We start from the raw sequence: 17941 nt of genomic DNA on the forward strand, positions 1-17941 counted from the left end.
ATACAAAGCCATAGAATAGAGCAACAGATAGACCCTGTTGAACCTCTGTGCCTCTTTAATTGTGAATTGATGAATATCAGGGCCGGTCCAGAGAGGGACTGTTTTGTTTCCCTGTGCGCGTGACTCTGGGTTCTGAAATTTAAGGTGGAGTTGCCAATTCTGGAGAATGCTTGTTCTCAAAATCACTTTTTGTCGCATGTAAGCAAAGAGTCCACACTAGCCAGCAACATACCCGTTTATATGGCCGTGTATTAACAATTGATTTTCTTTGTCACTGATTTTGACCAAAATTGATTTTAACAACAAGCTTCTTTCTCCAGTATCACTGACTACACCTTTAAAGTCCTACTTCATTGGTGGAAATATGAAGGTGTATTGAACTCTGAGATCCTATGTAGTATAAATGTGCAAACATTTCAGAAATCGGTGCATCCTAGCCTGAGAAAAGGCAGAGAGTGTTTTATGGTCTCATTGTCTAACCCTACATTTTCCCATGTGTGACATCATCACACATGGTAAAATGAAGGGTTCGGATTAACAGGACAGCTGTGCCAAGGGAAGACTGAGGAAAGACTGAGGGAAGAAAAACCTCATTAATTTTTTTTTTTTTTTAACCTTTATTTATACAGGTTAATCCCATTGAGTCCCAAGACTCTTTTGCAAGGGAGACCTGTTCCCATTTACACGTTACCATTCACACACATTCATACACCGATAGCAGGCTAACTATCAACATTCACATGAGGTGGGTGAAGTGTCTTGCCAGGGACACAACAGCTACACTCAACAAAAATATAAACGCAACACTTTTGTTTTTGCTCCCATTTTTCATGAGGTGGACTTAAAGATCTAAAATTCATTCCAGATACACAATATTACCATTTCTCTCAAACATTGTTCACAAATCTGTCTAAATGTGTGATAGTGAGCACTTCTGCTTTGCTGAGATAATCCATCCCACCTCACAGGTGTGCCACATCAAGATGCTGATCTGACATCATGATTAGTGCACAGGTGTGCCTTAGACTGTCCACAATAAAAGGCCACTCTGAAATGTGCTCACTATCACACATTTAGACAGATTTGTGAACAATGTTTGAGAGAAATGGTAATATTGTGTATCTGGAATGAATTTTAGATCTGTATGACACAGCTGGCAGGGCGGGGATTGAACCTCCAACCCTTTGATCATCGGCCGACCCGCTCTACCACCTGAGACACAGTCGCCCCATTATATTATAATAGTGATTTTATAATGATAGAACGCCGGTTCCGTACGGGTAAATATTCCTTTAAGTTTGAACCTTCCTGGGTCTAAACGGTTGTTTTCTCTGTTTGTCCCATAGATCAAAGTGTCAGTAACAACAACAACGTTCCAGAATCACCGCTGGAAAGGCTTTCATCAATCCGGACACGGTTTGTTAATTCTGTGTCCGACGCTAATCTAAGTCAGCTGCTGGATGACCTGCTCCAACGGGAGGTCATAACTCAGGAGGAAATGGAGTCGGTGGGGAGTGTGATAGGGAGGAGCAGGGCGGATAAAGCTCGAGTTCTGTTCGACATGGTGAAAAAGAAAGGAGCCAGTTCAGTCCTGATTGAGATTCTCTGTCGGCTGGATCCACACCTTTCTAGAACACTGACACTAACTTAAGTGTAAACAAGACTTAACGCTATCGTGTGTAACTTTTTCATATAAATGAATGACGGGATACATTCAAGCCATCAGCCAAACAAGTTGACACAAAGTTGATTAAGCCTATCAGCTCCACAAAACTCTCTGTATTTCTCAGTATGGCAGCGTTTACTAACTGGTGTCCCCCCCCGACACTGGTGCAGGAGCTCAGAAAAATCCCAAGAAGAGCCCAAGAAATTTTTCAGTTGTTGATTCTACTGCTAAGAAAAAAACCTGGACTTACAGCAGAAGTTATGACATATAGTACTATAGTATGCTCACCGGGGAACAACAGCTGGCGTGGTAAAAACACTACCGCTTTTGTCCAAAGGGGGGCGCTAGAATTAACACACACTGAAAGTTCCTCGGAGCACCTTTAACATAAAATTAATATACTTAAGTCTGGTTTATGAATGCAGCGTGCACATACGAGCCAAACTGTCATGGCAAGATAGAGGAATTTAAGAATTGTATTAATTGAAGTAGAAATACAATGAATGCTTCAAAAACCCTACAAGCCTTCTCCAAACGGGTCCTGTTCAGAAGAGGAAGAATATTTTGACAATCATTTGTATTTTAATGTCGGTCATAATAGTGTGACATGAGCCAAGTATATTTTCCGATGAGAACCACTGCACTAAACGATTTGAAGTTTGTATAATCATGTCATGTTATTTTAATTTAAACAAAAATATTGTGCAGAGTGTAGCTTATGCAATGATGGAAAAACTGTCCAATTAGATTATATTATATTCCAGTATTTTTAAAGCACTGTCCATGTTTTTAAGAACAAGGTTTAGTTCCTTATTTGCACCTTATATTTTAAGATTTAATTTAAACTTTGGATGGGAATTTTCTTTTTTTTTTAAATACTTAATTTTTTGATTTTTTTTTAAAGAACACAAACACACAACTGAAAAAGTGAACATACAAACAAAAGACAAAATAAAATTAACAACTAACATGGCGTACTCTACTTAAAAGGTTTCTAAGACATTGTTTAAATTAAAAGGTAAATGTTAAGCAAAAACTTTAAAGTCAAAACGGAGTGATATATATCCGTCTCATCGCTGGTTGTTTTCACCGGGAGGCTCAGTCCATGTGATGTAACTTCTGCTGCAGTGGATTGTGGGTCAGAACCTCCATGAAGCTGCTGGTTTCAACACTAAAAATCACCACCGGATGTAGTAGGACATCTGGGTATTTTTCAGCATGCTGCATCTGACATCATGTATTGGGACCAACTAAATCTTTGACTATTTTTGTGGAGAATAAAGTTGACATGGCGTATTCCCTTTCTCAATTTTTTTTTTTAAATTTTCGTAATAAAGATGGAATTACATTTTTTTTGGGTGTGTTTTTGTGAACGTGCACCAATAACCACAGCACTCTTCACCAAAACAATGTACAGTCTTTAATTTCTTCATTTATTTTACACAAGTCTCATCTTGCAGCGTCGAAAAATAGATTTAATATCCGTCCAAAATTTTTAAATTTATTTAAACATATTTTTAAAGGAGATTTCTTCTAAAAATCTGGTGTCGGAGAGTTTACAAGAAGTTAGTTTAAACTTTAGCTCAACTTTACTCTCAAAATAAAAGCCATTTTGACTGTTTACGCACCAGCATTATAAAGACACTTTGAGTTGTAAGGACAAAACTGGTGTCCGCAGTGTAGAAGCACTCGCCAACAACCTCCCGCGTTTTCTCGGTATGACCCAATAATCTGGTTATACCTGATTTCTTGTGTATATTTGTCATGGACCTATAAAGAAATATAGATATCTGTGTATGTTCGTTTGTGTATTGACCACTGCAGTTTCATACACATTTCTCGCGCAGTTTTACACAGAATAAGCGCTTTTCATTGACTGAATGCATCTACTCACTGATTGGCTGCAGATGATGTCAATCAGGAATTTCCGGTCGGGGATTGGCCGGCAGTCGATGACACGTGGGCAGGTTCTGATAGGTTCAAGGTATCTTCATTATCCCTGTTGGGCAATTTGTTGTAGGCTACAGCCAGCAGTAAAAAAAAGAAAAGAAACAGCAAACATGAAACAGATAAGACAAATAAAACAAACTTGTCTCTGTCTGTCTGTCTGTCTGTCTGTCTCATGGTTTGCCCAGTCTCTGTGTGTATCGGGCAGCAGTGAGGAGGGAGTGAGTGAGACGTCGTGTGAAAACGAGACCTCAGCTCTGCTCCAGGGGGCGCCACCGAGTCAGAGGGCAAGACCGGGAACACTAATGCATCATGGGTAATTCACTGCTGCTGGTCCATTAGGCTGTTGATTGATAGGTAGATGGTCAGACAGACAGACAGACGGACGGATAGATAGATAGATAGTGTAGTCTATTTCTCTGCCTTTATTCAGAGAAACGGTGTTGGTGGTGTGGTGGATGAAGAAGAGAACAGCTGGAAGCAGTGGAGGGGGTAGCAGGAACGATTCTTTATTTAAAACAACAAAACTCACACTGCAGTCAAACGAAGCCAATGAAAAGTTAAAGTATTTTAGCCAAATCAAAATAGAGGAAGATGCATATGACTATCTAATGAGAAAGTTCCTGTCAGATGAAAAAAACCTAGAGGGACTGTCCGGCTTGGCGCCTGTATGTCTCCTCCTGACCATTAGACCAGCAATATTAGACAGTGGCCTGTAAATTATTCCCGCTTTGCCAGGTTTGTGTAAACACAAACCAGACTGTTAATTGGAACTCATCAAACAGTCATCCTTGAGTCTGCTTTAACTTATACAAAGATAAGATGATCTACAGAAGTTCACCCCAGAGGTCTTCACAGCCAACCATCTCACATTCCTATCGGATGGGGGGTTGAAGTCAGTATCTTAACCCAGTCTCCAAATGTGTAGGAAAATAATACACCACAATAGATAGACAGATAGATAATGTAGCGGATTTCAACATATATGTTATAATTTATAAGTAAACACATAGACTATGTACAGAACAGTCACAAGGCTTGACCTTTGATTCCTGCACCAGCAGCAACAACACCAGCTGCTTAGATTTTGTAACAGGAACATCTAGATTTAGGATATTGCATTGACATTAGAAATTAGACACCCACACACACATACACCACACCCACACATGCACTCACATGCACACTCTCACTCACACACACCAGCACACATGCACTCACACAGACAAACACACACACCCAGTACACACACACAGATACACACACACACACACAGACTGATTTGTAAAGGCCGACACTTTTCGTTGGACTTTGCTTTCTGACTGAAGACCAGTTGAAGAAAATAAAAGTTACTTGGTGTTTTTAATATGTCATTTAAAGGTAGAGTTTGTAGTACATAGGAGTATTTAGTGTAAGATCAACGCTCCCCTGCTAACCCCTCCCTTTGTGGAGAATTTACAGAAGCTACGGTGGCCTTTAAGGACAAGAAGCTAGTTATTATCTATCTATCTATCCATCGATACATCCATCCATCTTTATTTATACACAGCCTAGGCTCTGTAATCAAGTATGTGAACAAAGGCGCCACAACGTGTGAATTTCTGCTGCAGTGGATTGTGGGTCAGAACCTCCATAAAGCTGCTGGTTTGAACACAAAAAAATCACCACCGGATGTAGTAGAACATCTGGGTATTTTTCAGAATGCTGCATCTGACATCATGAATTTGGACAGACTAACCCTGCGTTCCAATCCCCGTAATTCCCCGCTATTTAGTATAGTAGAAAAGAAATGTGGGATGTCCCGATTCTTGTGGTCAGATTTAGTATGCTGAAAAATACCCGGATGTCCTACTACATCCGGTCAAGAATTTTTGTATCGGAAGTTACATCACATGGACTGAGCCTCCCAGTGAAAACAACCAGCGATGAGACGGATATAAAAGCAAGAGGCAAGATCAAGGAGCCATGTTAGGATGAAATAAATAAGTTAAAGTATGTCCCAATTGTAGCATACTGCATGCTAACTAGATTATTTGTATGATCAGCTGTAGTGCAGTACGTAGAGTATGAGATTTGGAACGCGGCCTAAATCTGTTTCTACCAAACTAAATATCAGCGAGGGAAGGGGATTGGGACTCGGCTTGTCTTGGTATTTATGAGCATGTGTTCAGAGTATCTTGAGGCTCCCAGAGTGTAATGCAGCCTGGAGGAATGTCTCCCCCTGCTGGCCTGGCCTCCCCATAGCAGCAGCTGGCCCAAAGTCAACCAGAGGCATGGAAAGCTTATATCAGAAATATACCCTAATATAAAAGGTCTATACTTAGGAGCTATACACACAAACAATCCCACTACTGTAATTGGAGGCATGTGTGTGTGTGTGTGTGTGTGTGTGTGTGTGTGTGTGTGTGTGTGTGTGTGTGTGTGTCAGTCTGTGTGTGTGTGTGTGTGTGTGTGTGTGTGTCAGTATGCGTGTGTGTGTCAGTATGTGTGTGTGTGTGTGTCAGATGTGTGTAAAGGATCCCCTGACATTTGAAAAAACTCCTGCCATTTCTTGAAAATGGTGATGGGAGGAGTTTCACTTTCATTATGACACACAGACAGTCACACAGACACAGAGAGACACAGACAGACACACAGTCACACAGACAGAGACACAGACAGACACAGAGACACAGACAGACAGACAGTCACACAGACAGACAGACATAGACAGACACACAGACAGAGAGAGACACACAGACACAGAGAGACATAGACAGACACACAGACACAGAGAGACACAGACAGACACACAGACACAGACAGACACAGACAGACACACAGGTAGACACAGACAGTCACACAGATAGACACAGACAGACACACAGACACAGACAGTCACACAGACAGTTTCACTCTCATTAAGATGTTCTTTGTATCCCTATATACTGTATATATCAGTGGTTTGATGCATTGTGCGTCTGACAAAGAGAAGCAGCAGGAAAAGTCTTCCCTCACATTTTAACCTGTAACCCGACCATGGCCAGCAGACACCAACACTAAGTCATATTACTACTCTGCTCATATTTTCAGACACTTAAAGATTATGTTATAATACATGCAGCTTTTCATTATGTCTATTGAGCTAAATGTTTCTAGCCCTTAGATGTGGTCACTTTGTTATTCCTCACATTAAGGTCAAACCTTGGGGGCACAGTGGACCCTTCATAGTTCTCCAACATCTTATTTTGAGTCTTACGTAGTTCATAGGCAGCTGGGCTAAGCAACCCTCACAGACAGACGGGTACAGGAGTTATTTTAGGCAAGGCAAGTGTGTTTATATAGCTCAATTCAGACACAAGGCTATTCAAAGTGCTTTACAGGGGCAACATTAAAATACATAATACACATTAGAAAAGCAAATGAATAGAATTAAAACATTTAAAAGCTAATAAAACAAAGCACACATTGCATTGTTTACAGTGCACACTTAATCGTTTTAGAGTCATACATACTGGCTTTAATTTCATCTGTGTAGATCTCAGTGTGGACCCACATGCAGATGTCATAGAGGTACATCACTTAGATGTGGTCACTTTGTTATTCGTCACATTACATCTGTTAAGGTCAAACCTTGGGGAGCCTTGCTGGTATATTTTAACACTCACAGGACAATCATCTATGACCTCATAAGGAAACTGGGAGAGGTTACAAGATAGCATAAGCTATCAACATAGTAGGCTACCACTTTATTATGCATTGACAAAGAAAAAAGAGTCAACATTTATAAAAAATAAATAGACTTCTTAGAAATGACTGTTAATTATATAAGACAATGTCCTGTCTGAGAGAAGATGCTATGATGAATTTTAAGCAATTAACTAATCACATTTTAATTGAGTGCTTTTTTTTACATGAATACAATCGTCATACCACAAATTTGCAAAGTGTAAAAGGCTGCCTTGTTCAAGATTTATCCTTGATAATAATAATTATTATTATCATAGCTTTATTTGTATAGCACCTTTAAAAACAATGGTTAACAAGGTGCTTTGACATGAATACACATACCCATATTTATACAAGATGGAGAAAAGGAGAAGAAAACTGGGCATCAAATGAATAAACCAAACGAGATGAAAAGGTGCTAGGGTAAAAAGACAATGAGGTAGAGAATAAAAAGACGACATCATGTAAAAGCAAGTCTATACAAATGTGTTTTAAGAAGTGATTTGAAAGATGCATGTAATGCACTCCCTCCACCACTAGGTGGTGCATTTGCATTGATCCGGGTGGTGCTCAATTAGGCCTTTCACACCAAAAAGAACCAAGAGTCAGTTCCAGGCTGGTGTTGGGGTCAGTTCAAAACTGGTTACAGCCTTATCCCAGTTATGAACCGGTTGGTTTCACAGCGACCAGAGCCAGCCATGGAGCCGGCAAGAGAGCAACGTCATGACGTCACTGTAAACGTGTGTGTACGTCACCCGACGCCGCTGCTCTCGTGGCTAACGCTCAAGCTAGCGCTAGCTTTAAGCACAACGACAGCGGCAAATAGGTCTTATTTTTACACGTGTTGGCTCTCGCTTTGCAAACAGGACCCATACAGCGTATTTTCACCGGTCAATTTGATCGCTACGTTCGGTGATTATGTTATGTGTTTTTAAATATGGCGGGCATGAGGTTTGAGTTGGTCTGCTTAGTCAGAATAATCCCTCCCCCGGCCGCTGTTGCAGGCAGTTCTCATCTCTAGCCCAGCTCAATCCTGGGGTTGGGGTTGAACCGGTTTTTACAGCCCGGAGACGGCTCTCTGGTGGTGTGAAACCAAAACACTGGCTCTAGCTCGGAACTAGCTCGGAACTAGCTCCGATTTTGCGGCAGTGTGAAAGGCATGAGCACCATCTGCGGCCAGCAGTAAGGGTGACATACCCTGCGTTCCAATTCCCGTACTTCCATATTATTTAGTATGCCAGAAAAAGATTTAGGATGACCGAATACATGCACGTCAATTGTAGTATGTTGAAAATACATAAATGTCCCATTAACTCCAATAGCATTTTGGAGTATTCCTCTTTATTCTTGACATAATGGCAAAAAAAATCTTCCTTATCTGATTATTTTCTCTCTCCTGTGGCCCTAAAACTCCTCTGTACTTTAGTATGTAGTGTAGTGAAAAGAAAGAGGATGTGTTTTGGAACGCAGACTTGGGGTGAAGTGTCTCCGGGCCAGAAAATACGAGTCTGAGAGGAAGCCTGCAGACTCAGGGCAGACCACCACCCAGGCTGTTTCCTGCTTGATTTCCTGCTCTCTGAACGTTGTGACGCAGTTTATTTTCTCCGCTCAAGTTCGGGATGAAGGTAAGAGATCGACTCTGGTGTCATTTTTATTAATAATAATGATCATATTTGATTATTCTTATTTTTGTGGTGTAAGTTGTGCCTTTGGAGAGAATACATGGGGTGAATTGTGCCATTGATATATATCTCATAATGCATAATGCAAGACAAATCCATTAGACAATCACTTATTTAAGGTTATTTAGTAAATAAAGTAAATATTTTACAAAGATTGAAGGACAATTTTCTTAACCTGTTAATAAAAAAACTACAAAGATATGGCATTAGAGGCATTGCACTGGCATGGTTATCCAGCTACCTACAGAACAGGAAACAACATGTCGAAATTCAAAATCATAAATCACAATTGCAACAGGTTACCTGTGGGGTGCCCCAGGGCTCAGTGCTAGGGCCATTATTATTATTCATTCTGTACATCAATAATATATGTGAAGTATCAAAAACTGTCAACACTGTTCTTTTTGCTGATGACACAAATTTGCTCTGCTGTGGAGACAACTTGGAACAGCTTCTGGATACTATGGAAAAGGAATTGAACAGGATGAAGATCTGGTTTGATGAAAATAAACTTACATTGAATCTAAGTAAAACTAAATTTATAATTTTTGGGAATAGACCAACCAACACAGAAAAGAAACTCATGATAAATGGCATAGAACTAGAAAGAGGATCTGAAATAAAGTTTCTGGGAGTATTAATTGACAACAAATTAAGTTGGAAACCTCACATAAATTATATTAAAGCTAAAATATCTAAATCAATAGCAATACTGAATAAAACCAAATACCTACTAAATAAAACCTCCCTGTATACATTGTACTGCTCCTTCATACTTCCTTACATGACCTACTGTGTGGAGATTTGGGGAAACACATACAAAACAAATATACATCCGATCTTCATCCTTCAAAAAAGAGCTATACGAATTATACATAAAACCGCTTACAGAGAACCAACAAATCCATTATTTGTTGAACTAAAAACACTTAAATTTCTAGATTTGATCGACTATAAAACTATTCAAATAATGTTTAAAGCAAATAATCACCAATTGCCTCGTGGCATCCAGGAGTTGTTCCAACTGAGAGAGAGCAAATACAATTTAAGAGGAACCTGTATATTTAACAAACCATCTATAAGGACCAATACAAAACTGCACTGTATTACGACAAAGGCTGTAAGTCTGTGGAACAACTGCAATGATGAGCTGAAAAAATGTACAACAATATCAAAACTAAAAAAACTCTTCAGAAATCAAACATTGAATTGTTATGACCTGGAGCAGTGAATTTCTGTTTTGCTGTTTTCAATTTGATGGTTTTCGTTCATCTGTTCTATTATTTTATTTTGTTATTGTTTTGTCGAAAAGTTTTGATTTGTTTAACCCACGAGCCAAACATCATAGGCACTGATTGATTCACACTCAACATTTTTTTTTTTTTTGTAAACAATTATAAAACATAAGAGGGGGTAGGACCAGAAAACTTCTTCCTATCCCTTTTGAACATGAACTATGTTATTTGAGTTATGTATTTGTTGCTTAGGATCCTGAGGATCCCATTTGTTTGTTTTTAATTTATTTCTTTCCTTTTTTACTGCTCATTCGTTTTATTTTTGTTTGTATTATTTTTTTTTTTTAACCATGTTCAATAAAGAATTTTTGGTGGAAGAGGCTGGGCCTTTTTTTAGTCAGTATGCGCCTCAATTTCAATTAAAAAAATTGTCAAATGAACCTCAAGAGAATCATATATATAAATATGTGGTTGTTGTGTTACCTGATTATTACTGAGGGGTATGAGAACACATTTCTTAACAAAATTTGTTTTATTTATTTTTTCATATTAATATTATTGACCTTTTTAACATCTATGGTGTTACTGGTCAATTACGAACCATATATATTTATTTCAGAAAAAAGCAAAAAAAACTTTTATTTCAGCATTATACAAACACACAATGAAAACCAGAACAAGTCACAACACAAAATATAGATTTGTAAGGTCAAATAAACAACAACCAATCAACAAATCAAACCAATCGAAATCAATTACTAGTTCCAAAACTAGTAAGAAAAACAGAGTAAAAGTCTCTGTGTGCATATGTTTGGTTGTGTGTTCAGATGTGTGGCAAAGAGCAACACTTTTAGTGTTCTTTGTAGAGATATTTCTTGCAGGTAAAGCACAATACTTTTATCTTTCTGTCCTTAGTGCTTCGGCAGACCTGACACCTCTTATTTTTAGAATCAGGTGGCCATTTTCACCAAAAACATGATCCAGAACTTGGCTCACTGTATATCTCCTCATTTTTGAATACTGCAAATAGGAGATGTGCACTCTGCAAGTCAGTGGCGTGCACAGATATTTTGGGGGGCAGGTGCTCAGTGCAAAAAAAAGGGCACAATATATTCTATCGATGAATGACCAAATCATTTTAAGGGTACTTGTACAAAATCCCCCCCTGGCCTAATGACTTTTAATACCCGGCCACACATAGAGTGTTTCTCAAAGGAATTTGGGAGACTGTGTTTGGGACCCTGGACCTTGTAGGGGGGTCCGGAAGAAACATTTTAACCTTTGTAAAGTAAAATTCATAAATATGGTGCACTTTGAGAAGAAAGCTAAGGCTAAATCACCTGTGTCAATGTGGGCTATTTAGTACTATTTTCTGGAATAATTTGGAGACACAGAATTACCAAAAAGCAGAAAGAAAAAATGTACATGTTTAAAAAAAACAGTCAGCTTCGGATTTTTTAAACAACACTAAATATTCAGCATACTGATAGATTCACATGCTGTGCCAATGACAAACTCCGCCGACATTAGTTGTGTTCATCACGTCATATCTATTTTTTTTTTGGGCTAGATTGTTAAGCAGGACAGTCGGCTAATGTATGCTCAGCTGTGTGGCGCTGCATGATAGAGGCTACTTTATAACAGAGACAAATAAATGCAAGTTATAGCTTGGCAACTGAGGCTTAGGGGGCAAACAATACACTCTTGACTCCATTCATGTATGTGTTACCTCGCTGGTGGGGCAGGGCAGGCCGGGGAGTAGGTGTGTGTGTGCAGCAGCTGTGAACTGCTGCGGCAACGCGCCTCCGTTTGTGTCCACTCTGCGCGTTCACGTTGACAAAGGAAGTGTGTGCGGAGGAGGAGGAGGGGGGCCACATTTATTGGGGCATTATTGTCAAAGTTTTTAATCGTTGAGCATTTATAGATGATAATGTCGGCATGGGCCACATACACTGTAAAAAAAAAAAAAAAAAACGAACTTTCAGATTTTTTTTTTTTATTTATTTTTTTCAAAAGGGCACTTGATTGGGCCAGGGGAAAAGGGCAGGTGCTTCAGCACCACTTCAGGTCTACCTGTGCACGCCACTGCTGCAAGTCACCAACTCTATACTGAATTGACCTCTCATGTCTGGATATGCCCGTCTGTTTGTTTCGTTTTTATGCAGGTATAAGGGCAAAAAAAGTCAAAATGAGAACCTCCCCAGAGCTCACATGATTGGGAGAGGAGCTGACTGTCATTGTGTTGGCTGACAGTGCACTTATGATTTCAGTTTTGGCTCTAGTTATTGTTTTTTACATCTTATTCTATAACCGGGTCGAAAACGACCCTAACACCACCAGTGTTATAATTTCCACCAGAGCATTTTATAATTAAGTGATTTTTTTTTTTTTTTTTTAATTTTGTTGAAATAGAGGTTCCTGACAAAGTCAAGAAATCTTGATGCAATAAACAAAATGTAAGTGGTTATTTTATGCATTTGAAATCCAAAACGGGTCGGTGGCGACCCTAACACGAGAGGAAGGTTAAACAAGGCCTAGCAGATCTAATGGTTTTACCTGCAAAGCTCACAATGACAAAGTCACCATCATCATCTTTCTGGCCATCTGAACTCTCATCAGTGGAATGGAGATGTCAGTCTCTTCTGAGCTACTGTAGACAATCACTTTCTTTTGGTGACCAGCGTATACAGCCATGCCAATGGCACAACTCTCAGAAATGTACTTTGCACTAGCTGCTCCGCCCTTGTAGAACCAACTGCCACCTGGCATATGCGATTCCCCCTCCATTTCTGCCTTTAAATCAAGGCTCAAAACCCATCTGTACACCCTGGGTTTTCCTCCCCATTAACTATCTTATCTCTGCACTACTATCTGTGTTTATATGTGGATGTATGGGCTTCATGTCTTTTATTTTTTTTATTGTTATTTTACCTTCATTGTTTACCTACTGAATGCACTATGTACAGCACTTTGTACAGTGCAAACTGTTCTAAATGTGCTTTTATAAATACATTTTACTTACTTACTTAGTTATAACTCACCCCAGGCCCTCTGGCTCAAATCCCCCCAACCCCAGAATTTTGGATAATAAGCATGATGCAGCAGTTTAGGGCTGACATCGTGCTAACTATATAGACACAAAGTGTAGCATACCAAAGCACTAAAACATGTGTCAAATGTTTTCAAACGTGTCTATAATTGTTCAGACACAATAATCAAAAAACCTTGATCATGGAAATTTTACTTTGAAAGGCAAAACACAGTTTTTTGAGCTTAAATGTGCTTATATCTTATTCCTTGTGTCTCCCTTCTTTACAGGATGAGTTAAATGGATGGCTCTTCTTAAATATGTGCTCACATTTCCATTTTCTTCCACGGTTTTCTAGAAACAAGGGGTGGCACTACTTCCCCATTGGCACAACTCAATCCACTCTCCCCTATATATAATATACAGCATATATAAATAAATACATTTTAGGGTTAGGGTTTATATCACCGCTGACCCCATCGAAATATATACTTGCCACCATGCCTAACAACTTTTCTCAGAGAAACCCTGCGTGGGTGCGTGCACACACACACACACACACACACACACACACACACACACACACACACACACACACACGCACACGCACACAAACTCTCTCTTTCTTACCGAGAGAGAGAGAGAGGGGGAGAGGGAGAGGGAGAGGGAGAGGGAGAGAGAAAGAGAGAGGGGGAGAGAAAGAGAGAGAGGGGAGAGGGGAGGGGGAGAAGGAGTGTGTGTGTGTGTCAATAGACGAGATAGATGGACACCCCCCTTAACTGAAAAACGTGGCTGATGCTTCATAGTCTGACTCTGAGTCATGTCCTTTGGTGGTTAAATACAGTTTTTTTTCGATTGCTTAAGCACGATTTTGAAAACAGGGCCCGATTTCTCAAAACACTACACACAATTAGCACACTAAACACCCAATTACCAAAACACCTCAGACCCTTTGCAAAATGAAATACTCTTTTCAAAACTATACACTATTTTATAAAAAACATATTTTGTCGCCATATGAAACACACACTTTGCATATAACTTAATTCTGTCTGAACCAGTTACACACTGCTGTTGCTGACCTTAAACACTTTTAGTAATTCTACTTCTCAGTGATTTGAGTAATGTATAACAAGTACACAGAGAAAGTGCAAATATACAAGAAGTTCACCAAACACTTGACAAGACCAATGCTGCAGACTGAGAAAAATATAATTTATTTCTCATACACCCAAATCAGTCAACATGGAAAATCACAACCAAACATGTGTGCAGTAGTCTGCATACAGTAACACTGTTATCCCAGGAAACAACAACACCCATAACATACTGTATCTAGTACAGCTTACAAATTACAGATACTGTAATACATAAATAAAAAAATCTGATAAAGGAAACAGAAAATACAGTATAGAACATACTAGACATTGTAGTATCTCTTCGCCTAGCTGGATCTGTCCAGAGAATTTCATCCACATCCTTCAGAGAGTATGGTGGAAGGTATAGAACTGTGAACTGTGGACTGTGGATGGTGTTGAAACCAGTTTTGGACCAGAGCAGCACGATGGAATGACACATTGTCCCAGATGACAATGTATTGCATCTGGTGCATTTGGTTACCTGCTGTGACTATGTTGTGCAATCAGTCTAAAAATGTGAGTATGTGAGGTGTGTTGTAAGGGCTAATATTGGCATGACGGATCTGTGGACCTCTGTGGATTCCCCCTCTCACCCTCACTCTCACTGTTCTTCTGACTCCTTCCATTTTGGTTACTGTAAAGGCAGGTGAACTTACCTGCTCCATTTGTATAGTGCTTGAACCTGATTGGAGTGTTTAGAATAAAGCAATCATGTGTTTGCGCACCTAATGGCTGTGTTTACTGACTGGCTCATGTGTTTGGTAGTTTGACAGTCAGTGCTTTGGAATTGCAATGAGGTGACATCATGATATCCTCCTGTGTCTAATGTGTTTAAGTGTGTTTAGTGTTTTGCAAATCACTGTGTGTATTGTTTTGCAAAAAGTGTGAGGCTGACGTTGTGCTTATAGTGGTGCACATAGGGCCAATGGTTTGCTTCTTGAGTTTAAGGTTTTGATAATTGTGTCATACTTTTGATTTTAGTGTTTGTGCGATCGTAAAAAACTGTAAACTAAAAAAGCAGAAACCAGAATCAGAATCAGAATCAGCTTTATTGGCCAGGTTTGCGTAAACAAACAAGGAATTTGATTTCGGCTCCATTTGCTCTCCAAGTACAACATTCACTTAAAACATTAAAAATACTGTTAATTAAACAATATTACAAATGAACAAAAACAAATGCTCAACAACAATTCAAGATGTGGAAGAAATGGTGCAATCAGTCAGTGATTAAGAATTAAATAAAATATAAATATATACAGTATATGGTATATATACACGGTCAGATTTAAGATTACAAAAAAATATAAAAATATAAGTACAGTGCAAGGCAGATCAGTGCTGAGGTAGTGTTAACAATATTTGAGTTTGAAAAATATACATGAGGTACAACACAAGTGTTAATGGACCTTCAGCGACAGGATGTGGGAGATCTGAGAGTTCAACAGAGTGACTGCTTGGGGAAAGAAGCTGTCTTTGTGTCGGCTGGTTTTGGCAGGCAGTGCCCTGTATCGCCTACCAGAGGGGAGGAGGTTGAATAGGTTATATCCAGGATGTGAGGGGTCTGCAGATATTTTTACGGCCCTTTTCCTGACCCTGGACTGGTACAGGTCCTGGATGGAAGGGAGGTCAGCTCCTATGATCCTCTCTGCAGTCTTTATTGTCCGTTGCAGTCTGGCCCTGTCCCGTTTGGTGGCTGACCCAAACCAGACAGTGATGGAGGTGCAGATGACAGACTGAATGATGGCGGAGTAGAAGGTGGTCAGCAGATCTTTAGGCAGATTAAACTTCCTTAATTGTCGTAGAAAGTATAACCTCTGCTGGGCCTTTTTCCGGACAGAGTCGATGTGGGGACACCATTTTAGGTCCTGTGAAATGGTTGTTCCCAGGAACCTGAAGGACTCCACAGTGGACACTGTGTCGTTCTGGATGGTGAGGGGGAGGAGTGGGGGGGGGCTTCTGCATTCAACGGTTACAGAAATACAGAACAGAATAAGGGGAAATACAGAAAATATTGTGCAAGCTTGAGTTTCCTAATGCAAGTATGTGCAAAGAGTTGCTTGTGTTTAAAACAATTCTGCTTTTATAATTAACATTTGTCATCACAAAAGATAGACAGATAGAAGATACTTTATTCATATAGGCAGAAATTCACCAACTACGTGACTAGTTTGACACAGTTCAAAATGTTGAACCATGTTGTCAACTATAATGTATCACCAACACTTGTAATTAAAAAACATAAACAAATAAACTTTATTAAACTGTGGTGGATAACAGTCAACATTTAGAAGAATAAGAAAACGTAAATTTTACTCCCAAAACAGTGTCTCAAGGCATTCTGGGAAGACTCGCCTCATTTCCCCCAAAATGCTAAAATATCACATGTTAAAGCCCCTTTAATAAACCCAAATCCACTAAATCCTTTGTAATTTGGGGAGATGGTTCAGTCCATGTCTGTGGTAGTGCTACCTGTATGCCATTATACTGTCCAACTGTCAATATAAAGACAATAAACTACTGTGCCTTGGACTTTAACCCATTTTATCTCACTCAGATTACAGTTTTTCACAATTGTTTAAACACATTTGTTGGAACATCAGACACAATGTGCACAATCTGAAACTAATTTACCAACTGCTTAACCAATTCTGCTGAACTCCAAACACATTTCCTGCCTTAGACTCATATTCTCATTCCAGAACACACATTTTTCACAACATTAAACACAATTCTCTATATATTGCACACTCTTCCTGGATTCTCTCTCTTGGTGATCACACAGAACACACTGCCAATCACATTTCTAAACTCAAAAGGCTTTTATGCAGTTAGCTATAGAAGGGTCAGAGATGAGATCCTGTTTGCTGTGATTTACAGTAGACTGCACATTTTGGTACAAATACAGTTTTTGCAGAATACTGTAAACACTAAAAGTGACTGCTATGACCACAGCATCACAACCTCTAACTTTTGCAACCATGCCCTAAACCAAAGCTCCAACCCTACAAACACGATATATATCTGTGTTTATATGTGGATGTCTGGGCTTTATGTCTTTTATTTTTGTTATTGTTATGTTTTACCTACTGAATGCACTATGTACAGCACTTTGGACAGTGCAAACTGTTCTAAATGTGCTTTTATAAATACTTTTTACTTACTTACTTAGTTATAACTCACCCCAGGCCCTCTGGCTCAAATCCCCCCAACCCCAGAATTTTGGATAATTAGCATGATGCAGCAGTTTAGGGCTGACATCGTGCTAACTATATAGACACAAAGTGTAGCATACTAAAGCATTAAAACATGTGTCAAATGTTTTCAAACATGTCTATAATTGTTCAGACACAATAATCAAAAAACCTTGATCATGGAAATTTTACTTTGAAAGGCAAAACACAGTTTTTTGAGCTTAAATGTGCTGCTTATATCTTATTCCATGTTTCTCCCTTCTTTACAGGATGAGTTAAATGGATGGCTCTTTTTAAATATGTGGTCACATTTCCATTTTCTTCCACGGTTTTCTAGAAACAAGG

General features: G+C 39.3%; 1 protein-coding gene across 1 annotated transcript in view; it reads left to right on the plus strand.

The window, feature by feature from the left end:
* Positions 1-8846: 8846 nt before the first annotated feature.
* LOC307251117 (uncharacterized protein) overlaps positions 8847-17941 on the plus strand; it is a 51729-nt gene continuing 42634 nt past the window's right edge. The window contains exon 1 of the mRNA XM_080028438.1: positions 8847-8946. The gene's annotated coding sequence lies outside the window, so the exon portion shown is untranslated. The remainder of the gene's footprint in view (positions 8947-17941) is intronic.

This window comes from Ammodytes marinus (genome assembly GCF_949987685.1).
Source record: "Ammodytes marinus genome assembly, chromosome: 5".
In the NCBI taxonomy this organism is placed as follows: domain Eukaryota; kingdom Metazoa; phylum Chordata; class Actinopteri; order Uranoscopiformes; family Ammodytidae; genus Ammodytes; species Ammodytes marinus.